This window comes from Notechis scutatus, chromosome 3 (genome assembly GCF_049901735.1).
Source record: "Notechis scutatus isolate UNSWTSFEM ecotype Mainland chromosome 3, rNotScu1.2, whole genome shotgun sequence".
NCBI classification, from domain to species: Eukaryota; Metazoa; Chordata; class Lepidosauria; order Squamata; family Elapidae; genus Notechis; species Notechis scutatus.
In genome coordinates, this window is record NC_142011.1 from 192828534 (window position 1) to 192841989 (window position 13456).

A 13456-nucleotide genomic window follows, 5' to 3' on the forward strand; every position below is an offset into this window, starting at 1 on the left:
GTGCAGTGCTCTATAGTGTCATTTTGAGGGAAGGAGTTGAAACAGTTTATGTCTGGGATATGAGGGGTCTATAAATTTTTTCACAGCATTTTTTTTTTTGACTCGTGCAGTATACAGGTCCTCAATGGAAGGCAGGTTGGTAGTAACTGTGATATCAGAGTAATAATGGTGTTAGTTCCCAGGTCAAAGGACAAAGTTGACAGATGTGTTCAGTCATTAGATGAAGAGAGGAAGACATTCATGTGTGGACATTAAATGTATGATGTAATGGTCCAATTGAACCTGCAGCATCAAGTCTTCAGTTTGCAACTATCAAATCAAATTTTAAAACAATAGTGTTGCACCATTTCAATCCAAACCTCCATTCTAGCTTCTTTGCTGCTTATTGTTTTCTTCTTATTAAGTTTTATCTGAGGAGTAAGCCCTCTGTGTAATATTTATTTGGATTCTCATCATTTCAATTTTTCATATCTCTAGAGATACAGTATAATATAGATTGCCTTGTACCTCACCCTATTTTTGAGAAAGGGATTCATAGGCAGGGGTGGGGTTCCACCGGTTCAGACCGGTTCGGGCAAACCCCTTGCTTTGAAGATCAGCTGGCAGCAAACCGGTTTGCTGTGACGATCATGTGGGCCTGCCTGCCTCCCCCTGCTCTTTCTTGTGCTTTATTTCCTTTTGTTAGTGCACAGCTGATTCGCGCAGCAGAGGGGTTTGCCGTGCCTCAGCTGTTTTATTCACAGGGACTTCTGTAGAAGGTAAGTATTGGGGGTTTTTCTAATGCGGAGCACGCACGTGGAGAGCACATTTGGCACATGCGCATGCAAAGTGTGCGATCACCGTACCAGTTGTTATACCAGTGGAATCCCACCCCTGTCCATAGGCCCGCAAGTTGATTTGGAACTGCTCTCAAAAATACCAAGAAAGCAATCCATACTGACTGGTTCTTAATAATTCCACTACATGTAATCATATGGCATTTTCAGCTGTCTTGCTAAGCATTATAGGTATGATTGCAATTTATAGATTTCTCGAGCAGTTTATTTATGACCGGTCTATCTGGGCATTGCAAGAGTTGCAATCCAATGGCATACAGCAATGATTTTCAAGCTTGGCAACTTTAACACTTTAAGTTCCAGAATTCTCCAATCAGCATTCCAGAGGGTGCCAGGGGGTGATAACCATTAGAAAGATAATGGAATTATGAATATTTAAGACTCAACCAGAGTAATTTTGCAACACCTGGAGGAAGTTTTCCATTTGCAAAACAAGAAAGACTTGTTACCCTTATGTTATCTTAAGCTTGTGCATTCAGAGGAATCACATGGTTTTTTCCTCTCTAATTTTTTTTATTTATTTATTTTGATTTGTCAATTGCCTACAAGATAATAGGTATAAGTATATACATAGTTATGAATACATGAAATGGGTACATATAAGAAAAATAAAAGAAACAATAGGGACGGTAGGCACGTTGGTGTGCTTATGCATGCCCCCTACAGACCTCTTAGGAAAGGGGTGAGGTCAATAGTAGACAGTCTAAGGTTAAAGTTTTTGGGGTTTGGGGAAGAAACCACAGAGTCAGGTAGAGTATTCCAGACATTGACCACTCTGTTGCTGAAGTCATATTTCCTGCAATCAAGTTTGGTGCGGTTAACTTTGAGTTTGTATCTATTGTGTCCTCTTGTATTGTTATGGTTGAAGCTGAAGTATTCATTGACAGGTAGGACATTGCACTGTATGATTTTATATACTATACTTAGATCGGACCAAAGGCGGCGTAGTTCTAGGTTGTCGAGGTCTAGAATTTCAAGTCTGGTGGCATAAGGTATTCTGCAACGAGTAGTGGAGTGGAGAACTCTTCTTGTGAAATATTTCTGGACTTTCTCAACTGTGCTAATATCAGATACGTAATGTGGGTTCCAGACTGATGAGCTGTATTTGAGTATTGGTCTAGCAAATGTTTTGTATGCTCTAGTTAGTAGTGTGATATTACCAGAGAAAAAACTATGTAGGGTTAGGTTAACAACTCTTAATGCTTTTTTGGCTGTGTAGTTACAGTGGGCTCTAGCACTCAGATCATTCAAGATGAGAATTCCAAGGTCCTTGACAGAGTTTGGATCATCAACAAGGTCTTGACTATTCAGCTTGTATTTTATTTTCTGATTTTTTTTTGCCAATATGTAAGACAGAGCATTTATTTGTTGAGATTTGAAGTTGCCATTTGTTTGACTATTCTGATACATAGTCAAGATCTTTTTGAAGGGTAGCAGTATTGTCTGTGGTACTGAACAGCTTTACATCATCAGCGAAGAGAACGCTGTTGCTCTTAATGTGATCACAGAGGTCATTTATGTAGAGTATGAAGAGAGTTGGTCCTAGAACACTGACTTGGGGGACACCATTATTGATAACATCACATGTACTCCAGAAATCTGAATTGCTTCGATCCTGATACAGTTCCAAAAATATTTGAACATATTCTGTCTTTATTATTGTTATAAATAATGCAAGGCAACAAACTCACACAATACTTCTTCCTCCTCTTATTTACCCAGCAACAACCACCCTATGAGGTGAATTGAGAAAGAGAGTTGGCTGGCTTCTGTACCTAAGAATAACAAGAATAACAGAAGGCACCTTGAAGGTCTTCTGGTTCAAGCAAGAAACCCTATATATCATTTCAGACAAATGGTTGTCTAATGTCTTAATAAAAATCTCTAGTGTTGCAGCACACATAACTTCTGGAGGCAAGTCATTCTATTGATTAATTGTTCTGTCAGGAAATTGTTCTGTCAGGAAGTAATCTTTGTTTACTTTCCATCCATTGTTTCTTGTCCTGCCTTCAGATGCAAATAGGTTGACTCTCTCTTTTTACATACTGAAACACTGCTATCATGTCACCCCAGTCCTGTTCATTAAACTAGACATAGCCAGTTCCTGAAACGGTTCTTCATATGTTTTAGCCTCCAGGACCCTAATCATCTTTGTTGCTCTTTTCTGTATTGTTTCTAGAGTCTCAACATCTTTCTTGTATCGTGGAGACTAAAATCAGATGCAATATTCCAAGTGTGGTCTTATCAAGGTATTATAAAGCAGTACTAACACTTCAGATGTTCTGGTTTCTATCCCTCTGTTAATGCAGCTTAGGACTGAATTGGCATTTTTTGGCAACTGCAGCACATTGCAGGCTCATACTTAAGTAGTTAGGCGTTGTTGGTGTTCTCTGAGCTTGGTGGTTTTCTTGCAGACATTTCATTACCCTAACTAGTCTAGCACTGATGTTGTTACCTAGTTTGGGTAATGAAACATCTGCAAGAAAACAAGAAAGGTCAGAGAGCACCAAGGACCCCTCATTTCAACTCTGAGCTACAAATATTCTCCTTTATTGGTACTTAAGTAGTTGCCTACCAGGATCCTCTCACAGTTGCTGCTATTGAGCCAGGTATCACCTATTCTATACCTGTGCACCAGGCAGGACTGGAACTCCCAGTCTGCTGGTTTCTAACTTGGTGCCTTCGCCACTAGATTTCCCCCCGAAAGCCATCACTCTGCTAAACAAATAATTCCCTCAACCCTGTTCAATTATTACAAAGTCTGCACTACTATTACTGTTAATCTTCTCATCACTCCTTATCACCGCTCCCCTCCCACTTCTGACTGTATGACTATAACTTTGCTGCTTGTATCCTTATGATTTATATGGACTGTTTCCTAGTATGATTTGATTGCTTATTGTACCCTATGACTATCATTAAGTGTTGTACCTTATGATTCTTGACTCTTGATGAATGTATCTTTTCTTTTATGTATTTGCACCAAGACAAATTCCTTGTGTGTCCAATCACACTTGGCCAATAAAGAATTCTATTCTATTATATTCTAGATCAAATTTGCAAACTGGAATCATGGGGCCTTTAAAGAAATAAATAACTGGGCAGCACATCCTTTCATCATTCTTACCCATTCCAACAAAACCATGGAAAATTTATCTCCTTTAGCTCCTTTTCCATGGTTTTCCAAAGCCTGGTTTTCCATGTGTTTGAATAAGCAAGAAAGCACACCCACATAGTCTAGCTTATCTTAATGTATTTGAAAAAAAATTGAATACCACATCAATGGCCATTAAGTCTTGTTGTGCCAAATTATATTCTAATTGTCTCTTGCAATTCCACCTCCTAAAACCCAACCTTGCAATGTACATTGGACTGAATGTATTTTCGCCCATTTCAAATTAGCTCTCATACTCTTTCCACTGTATATTAGCGCACTACACAAACAGCGTGTCCCAGGCCAGAAGGAATTCTTAACATCATTTATGCTAATGTTCCCTGTGGCAAATATGCACATGGCAAATCTATTTGTTTTTAATTTATTGTCACATTACAAAGCCAATTTATTCTAGGCAATTTAGTACAGTTCACTGGCCCATTTCTGTAACAACTCAGCAAAAAGGTTGCTACTGAGATGGGACCGCTATTTCACCTCTACTTCATTATGGGATACACTCAATTCCGCAGACTACTTAAGAAGAAGTAGGAGAGAAGGTACCAATTGTGTGTGTCAGAGAAAGAGAGACAATCAGCTGTATACACTGTACTCTACCCATCCTGGAAAACTTTTCTACATTTGGATAGACTGGGCTGAATGAGTAAGAATCCAGCTTGGATTTATTATTTATTTTATTTGTCAATCGCTTACAAGATAATAGGTAAAGTATAAACATGAGTAAGAATACTGGAAATAGGTACGAAAAAATGGGGACAATAGGGTAGGGACAGTAGACACGATGGTGCACTTTATGCACGCCCCTTACAGACCTCTTAGGAATGGGGTGAGGTCAATAGTGGATAGTTTAAGGTAAAACTTAAAACAACAACAAGGACCTTGGAGTACTCATCCCAAATGATCTAAGTGCTAGAGCCCACTGTAACTACATAGCCAAAAAGGCATTAAGAGTTGTTAACCTAATCCTACATAGCTTTTTCTCTGGTAATATCACACTACTAACTAGAGCATACAAAACATTTGCTAGACCAATACTTGAATACAGCTCATCAGTCTGAAACCCACATTACGTATCTGATATTAACACAGTAGAGAAAGTCCAGAAATATTTCACAAGAAGAGTTCTTCACTCCTCTACTCATTGAAGAACACCTTATGCCATCAGACCTGAAATTCTAGACCTAGAAAACCTAGAACTACTCCGCCTTCGGTCCAATCTAAGTAAAGTATATAAAATCATACATTGCAATGTCCTACCTACTTCAGCTTCAACCATAACAATACAAGAGCACACAATAGATACAAACTCATGGTTAACCACACCAAACTTGATTGCAGGAAATATGACTTCAGCAACAGAGTAGTCAATGTCTGGAATACTCTACCTGACTCTATGGTTTCTTCCCCAAACCCCAAAAACTTTAATCTTAGACTGTCTACTATTGACCTCATCCCTTTCCTAAGAGGTCTGTAGGGGGCGTGCATAAGTGCACCAAAGTGCCTACCATCCCTGTCCTATTGTTTCCTTTATTTTCTTATATGTATCCATGTATTCATAACTATGTTTATACTTATACCTACTATCTTGTAAGCAATAGACAAATAAAATAAATAAAATAAATAAATAAAGGAGTAGGGGCTAGAGGATGTAACAACAGAGTCAGGTAGTGCATTCCAGGCATTGATCACTCTGTTGCTGAAGTCGTACTTTCTGCAATCGAGATTGAAGTGATTTGCATTGAGTTTGTATCTGTTGTGTGCTCTTGTATTATTATGGTTGAAGGTGAAGTAGTCATTGACTGGTAGGACATTGTAGCAGATAATTTTGTGTGCTAAGCTTAATAGGCGGTGTAGTTCAAGGTTGTCCAAGCCCAAAATCTCAAGCCTGGTGATATAGGGTATTCTGTTACAAGCAGAGGAGTGTAGTACTCTTCTCATGAAATACTTGTGGACTTGCTCGATTATATTAATGTCTGATATGCAGTGTGGATTCCAGACTGATGAGCTGTATTCGAATATTGGTCTAGCAAAAGTTTTGTGTGCTCTAGTTATCAATTCGATATTTCCGGAGGAGAAGCTTCGTAAGATTAGATTTACAACTCTTAGTGCCTTTTTGGCAATGCTGTTACATCCATTGCATGGATCCCATAAAATAGCAATAGCATTTAGACTTCTATACTGCTCCTTTACAGAGCTCTTTGGGCAGTTTGCAAAGTCAGCATTATTTGCCTATTTCCCCCAACAATCTGGGTCCTCATTTTACTAACCTTGAAAAGGTTGAAGGCGGAGTCAATGTTGAGCCAGTCAGGATCAAACTCCAGGTTGTGGTCAGAGTTAGTCTGCAATACTGCATTCTAACCACTGGTCACCAGGGCTCATAAAAGCAGAAGAAAGAAGAATGAGAATGCACCAGCCCTTCTGACTTCCATGTACTGGAGACCATAATTTCACAAAGGAAGTTCTGGATATGAATCAGTTATTGCTGTTTTGAACATGATCGTGCAAGGGGAGCTAATCAAATTGAAAAGGAAAAAAGAGATAATGCAGTGAAAGAGTCAAATCAAACAAATATGTTTTTTTTTAACTATTATGAATTGCTTGGACTTTTTCTATAACTTATAAGGTAGAAGTTGATCATTCATAAATAGGACAGTGGAACAACTAGCCTCCAGAAGTTGTAGGTGTTTCTTCACTGGAGGTTTTCCAGAAGAAACCTGGACAATTATTTGTTCAGAATGGTATAGGACAGGGGTCTCCAACCTTGACCACTTTAAGATGGGTGGACTTCAAGTCCCAGAGTTTCTCAGCCAGCTTTGCTGGCTGAGGAACTCTGGGGCTTGAAGTCCACCCATCTTAAAGTGGCCAAGGTTGGGTACCCCTGGTATAGGATCTTCTGATTGAGCAAGAGGTTGAATTAGAAGACCTCCAAGATCCTTTTCAATCCTGTTATTCTATCTTGTATGTGTTTCTACCGAGGGGTGGGATTCAAATTTTTAACAACCGGTTCTGTGGATGTGGCTAAGTTGGTGGGCATGGCTTGGTGGTCATGTGACTGGCTGGGCGTGGCCAACTCAATATCACTCACATTGAGGCACGCATCTCCTCGTCTGGCCTCTCATGACTGTGGGGATGCTGCAATAGTCGTAAGTGTGAAAAATGGTCATAAGTCACTTTTTTCAGTGCCATTGTAACTTTCAATGGTCAGTCCACACAAGCAAAGTACCAGCAAAGGAGCGGGAAAAAACTCCAGAGGCGTTCCAGAGACAGGAAGTCTAGTCCTGCCAAGAATGTAATAAGGGTTAACAAAAAGGCAGTTTCTGTAAGCAAAACCAGAATGTTTCCTTCCTGCCTTCCTTACAGGATTAGGCCAGTAATTTCTTCTAACAACCGGTTCTCCGAACTGCTTAGAATGTTAACCGGTTCTAGCAAATAGGTGCGAACTGGTAGAATCCCACCCCTGTTTCTACCCCTTAATACCATGGGTAAATATATTTACTGAATTAACCGAGTTACCTGGATTCATACCATGCCAACTGAATTGAAACTTAATTTAGCATATTGTGGGCATCTCAGTCATTTCTTCAATTGTTTTGAAAGTCCTATTTTTTATTTTTTTTAAAAAAAAGGGCTGCTGGGAATATCTCAAACATGCCTTAATTGAGAAGTTCTTTTAATGCATCCCAGGGTAGCATGGAAGTTTAGCAAAGTTTTCAGTAAGATCTTTGATAATGAGGGAGGAATTTCTAAGTATCAATTATTCCTTTAAAAGAACTGCCTGAAGACTTAAATCTCAGGTCCATGACTTGACTGCTAATTCAAAGAACTCCACATATATAGAGTATTCCAGATGTCCCATGATCCTTTGCACTACGTGATGAAGCTTTCACTAACCTGATATATTTCATATGATTATTGATTGGCTGGAAAATTCTGGACTCACATTCCCAAAACATCTAGATATTGCTATACATATATAGATCAAGAATGGAATGGGACAACTCATTGCAGCCAACTCACCATGGCCAGCTTGCCACAGGACAAACCACTACGGAACAATTCAACAGTTCAATATAATAATTTAAAATAATGAAAACATTATTTTAATTTGTGTCATTCACATTTCATTTTGTCCCTCCTTTGGTATCCTTTCTTTAATTATTCTACTTCAACATTTTTTCGCTATTAGAATAACTCTTGACCCTTGGAAAGTTGTCCTGCAGGGAGAATACAGGAAATAGGTATGAATAAATGGGGACAAAAGGACAGGGACGGTAGGTACGATGGTGCACTTATGCACGCCCCTTACAGGCCTCTTAGGAATGGCCAACTTTAGCTATACAATTTGGGATGAGCACTTTCTGAATGGTGTGGGAGTAGGAATGGATTTCCAGAGGAAAAAACTGCAGAGTACAGGAACCAGGAGCGCTAATCAGGTGACCCTGAGGACACAGATAAACCTCCAAGTGCTTCAATGACTCGCTAACAGGATGCAAATAACCAGCTGTCTGCAAAGAATATAAATCCTTCCATTCCCCCTCTCCTGTCAGAGCTGAAGAAGCTTCTTGGATGAGAAGCAAAACCTCTTCAAAAGAAAACAAACAAACAAGAAAGTCCAGTCCTCCTGAAAGCCTCCTGAAAAAGCACTTTTGGGATGTCCTGCAGTGAGTTTCCTTGCGATGCATCTGGAACGAGATTCCTGGTTTGATATTAAAGACAATTAAAATTCTTCCATTAGCAGACCATTTTCCTTTGCCTCCTGCATTTATTTATTATTCTGCTACCATCAAGGAGAGAGCACTGCCATGGCCGTAACTGGTAAGCCATCAATCCTGGGTCTGTCTCAATTGTCCTGGGGATTTTAAATTAAAGGCTGACAATTCACAAAATTTTGCTGTGGATGAACAGGTTATTATTATTACTGCACATGAACGACAGGTAAGAGGGTGCTGTTGTCAGAGCAGAATTTCTCCATCAGCAAATGGTATTTCACTAATTCTCTGTTCTGGCTCTCTTGATTATGGAATCAAGAGGCAGGAGAAGAATAATGATGGATTTCTTATAATACTCCCTTTTTGTTTTGTTTTGTTTTGTTTTTCATTCAGGGCCCCATTATCTCAATTGCGTGTGTAAAAATAAATGGAACAGCTGTTAATTTATTAATTACAGAAGTATGGGAAAGAACTGAAATGAAATGAGATACAATACCAGAGTGTGACATATCAATTAATTACCAAGGAAGGGAGAAAAAGAAACAAGGGGGAGAGAAAGAATGAAACTTGGATGAACAAAGTTCTACCAAGGGACAGCTTCAAAATAGCAAGAGCAATAGCACTTAGACTTATATACCGCTTTACAGTACTTTTATAGCTCTCTCTAAGTAATTTACAAAGTCAGCATATTGCCCCCAACAACCTGGTTCTCATTTTACCCACCTCGGAAGGATGAAAAGCTGAGTCAACATTGAGCCTGGTGAGATTTGAACTGCCAAATTGCAGGCAGTCGGCAATCAACAGAAGTAGCCTGCAGTACTGTACTCTAACCACTGTGCCTTGGTGGCTCATTCAATGTTCCTTGCAGACATAGGAGTCCAGCTGGATTACCAGAAAACCAAAACTCCCAAATTCCCAAATCCCAAATCCAAATTAAAACTTCATTTTATCTATTTTGGACTCTCTGCTCTAAGTAGCTTTTCAAGGTTGTTTCAAGGGAGCCAGGGGCAGGGGGCAATAAAAAAAAAGGATGATAACCACAACTGTCAAGTTTAAACCACCTCTGAACCAGTTAACCACTTATTGCTATTCAACTTGCCAAAGAACTAGGGGAGGGATGGGTGAGAAAGAATGCAGATGCTTCAAGAATAGACCATGTGAGCCAAGTCCATGCCCAGGTCACTACTGCTGGTATTTATTTATTTATTTATTTTTATTTATTTGATTTGCCAATTGTTTACAAGATAATAAGTATAAGTGTATACATAGTTGTGAATACATGAAATGGATACATATAAGAAAAATAAAAGAAGAATAAGAGAAACAATAGGACAGGGATGGTAGGCACGTTGGTGCGCTTATGCACGCCCCCTACAGACCTCTTAGGAAAGGGGTGAGGTCAATAGTAGACAGTCTAAGGTTAAAGTTTTTTGGGGTTTGGGGAAGAAACTACAGAGTCGGGTAGAGTATTCCAGACATTGACCCAGACATTGGTATCTGACAAAGACATGAACTGTTCTCAAAACAAAAGACTTATTCACAATAGGTCAATGTGATCATGATGGGTGGGAAGAAGACAGGGGTGGGATTCTACTGGTTTGGGTGAATCGATAGCTCTGAGGATCAGCTGAGAGTGAACTGGTTTGGTTTGCTCTGATTATCAGTTATTCGGCCCACCCACCAGCCTGGGCTCTAGACTGTGCTTGTTTTTCAAGCTTAGCTGATTCACGCGGCACAACGGATTGCCACGTGTCAGCTCTTTAACATACAGGGATTACTAAAGAAGTTCATTAGCAAATGCGCGCATGCGCGCTCACCAAACTGGTTGTTACACGGGTTGAATTGCACCCCTGGAAAAAGGGAAACCAAATGTTGAACTATGTAGCATTGCACAGGAAAACCTCAGAGCTGGTTTTAATTCTTCAGTGCCAAAATGGTGTACTCAATAAAGTTTCACTTTTGGAGTTTTGAAGTTTCGGAGAGTGCCTGCTTTTTTTGGTCCCACTAGTTCAATGGTTGATAACAACCAAGTGATCAAAGTTCTCCCCCCCCCCCCTTTTTTTGCATATCTTATAAAAATGTATGGGGCTTCAATCGCATGATTGCGGTTGCCACATTAACTCTTTTTCCTAATAAATGTTTAATTTTATTTTATATAAACAATTCCTCTTTCATTTAAATGGTGTGTCATCTGGGTAAAAATATTAACTTCTTTTTCCAACCATCCTGAAGACACCGCTATGTTGCCTTTAAGCAACCTGCTTGCTACCATGCCTAAGAGAAAATGTAATTTTTCTGTTTAGCCCACACAATCCAATCTTGTTTTAAATCTTGCAAAAGGATATTGGCTGTCACCATATCTAGCTGGAAATATTGGACCAACATAAATGAAGGACAATGGATTTGGGAAGGCTGGAAGGACACAACTGTCTCTTTTGGTATTAGGAGCTTTATAAAATCCTTGTCTGAAGATGTAAGATGTACTTTTTTTTAACCATTTCATCGATTTCAAGAGCTTTAAAGTTATATGGAACACACATTGATTCTCCAGGGGAGAAGTTTTGTTTTTTTTTGAAAGATTTATATTAGAAGCATAATATTTGAGAGCCAAGCAGGGATACAGAAAGAAATCTATCTTCCATAAACTGCTTGGGATCCGAGCATCTGAGTTATGAAGGCAATATTTTTCTTCTTCCTATTTGAGATCTTTGGATGAGCTCTTTCACCACTTCCCTCCATCTTCAAGTCAAGAGATGCCCTTTTCAATATTCTCAAAGTCCCTAGCAGAAAGAAACAGTCTCAACTGCTTGCAAGGAATTAAGTTATAAACTTCATATAAATTTCCTAGGTTTAACAGCTTGTACTGAGATAGGGAACTTGGCTTCTCTGGATGTCAAGCCCAACAAAATTTTCTCATTCATTGTACTGACTTAGGAAGATGGGAGCTAGAATTTGAAACATCTAAGACAGGGGTCTGCAACCTCAAACACTGAAAGAGCCATTGGGACCCGTTTCCCACAGAAAAGAAAATACCAGGAGCCACAAAACCTGGGTGGGTGTGACCAATTCAACGCCACTCCCACCCAGTCACATGACACCCCCAGCCATGCCTACCTAGGTTTTGTGGCTTCCAGTGTTTCTCTGTCCTCCCTCCCTCTCATTTCTGTTTTTTTTTTTTTTTTTGTGTGTTTTACCTTCTCAGGCCAGGTGAGGAGTGACTGGGAGGGGATGCGCAGGGCCAGCCAGTGATAGGATAACCCAACAGGGAGCCACAGCAGAGGGTCCAAAGAGCCGCATGCAGCTCCAGAGCCTCAGGTTGCTGACACCTGATCTAAGAGAAGCCAGGGTCTATCCTACACACATTGTAAAAAGCAGGGTTGGTGACTTCCCAATTCCCCTATTGTGATCCCCAAATCCACCCAAAATTGTGCTGTTAAATTTTGGTGGCAAAGCTCCCTCTGAAAGCATACATTTTGCTTTATGAAAAAAACATCTCCTCTTAAAAAAAAAAAAGAATAAAACCTTGACTCTGCATTTTTTAAAGTCCTCAAAATATGAAGTTTTGTTAAAAACAAAAACAGTGGCCCACTCCTCTTCTAAAAACCGGATAAGTGTTCTCATTGTTGAATTGTATTGTTGTTCAAGGTAAGACAGTTTTTCCCAACTTCTTATACCGGAATTGTGTTGAAACTGCATCTCCAAGCATCCCAAAGCTATTTGTATAGTTGGTGACCTCCTTGTCTTTGTTCTTTGGTATTTGAAGTACAATATAGTCAATCAGAATAGAACTGGAAGGGATCTTCAAGACCTTCTAGTCCACCCCCTGCTGAAATAGGAGACCCGATACAATTTCAGACAAGTGTCTGTCCAGTCTTTTCTTAAAAACCTCCAGTAATTAAGCACCCACAACTTCTGAAGGCCAGCTGTTCCATTGGTTAATTGTTCTCACTGTTCGGAAGTTTCTCCTTAATTCGAGGTTGCTTCTCTCCTTGATTAGTTTCCATCCATTGTTTCATGTCCTGCACAAAACACATAATGATATGAAAATGACAACCTAAACCCTTTGTCTATCTGGCCCAGACTTATCAAGTCTAGAGGCCCCTACAACCTTTAGAGTTGGTGGGCTCATTTGGCATGTTATTACTGCGGTATGGGCAGAGACAAAATTTATTTTTATTTATTTGTTTGTTTGTTTGTTTGTTTATTTATTGGAATTTGTCAAACAAAAACAAGAACAAGAATAAGAGAATAAAAATACAATCACAGGAACGATAGGCATGTTAGTGCACTTATGCACGCCCCCCTCTACTGACCACTTAAGAATGAAGTAAGGTCCACGGAAGTCAATTTGTGACTGAAACGGTAAAAATTTGTAGCTGAGACAACTGAATTAGGTAGGGCATTCCAGACCTTGACAACTCTATTACAGAAACAATATTTTTTACAATCAAGTTTAGAATGATTTATATTGCATTTAAAGTGGTTGTTCGTGCGTGTATTAGGATGTAATGCACTTAGAAATCTACTATAGAGTGAGCTTCCTCATAGGTACAGTGTAATCTTCCTTATTCTTAGATAAATATTCTGTCAAGATAGCACATACTGGGCTATTTTTTTAAAAAAAGAAGAGAGAATGAACTAATAAACTGATCAACTTTTCCTTCCTTTTCAGTATTCAGTATTTTCCTTCAGTATTCAGTATTCTTGTGAAAGAGGTAAACCCTCTTCTTTTGAAGGAA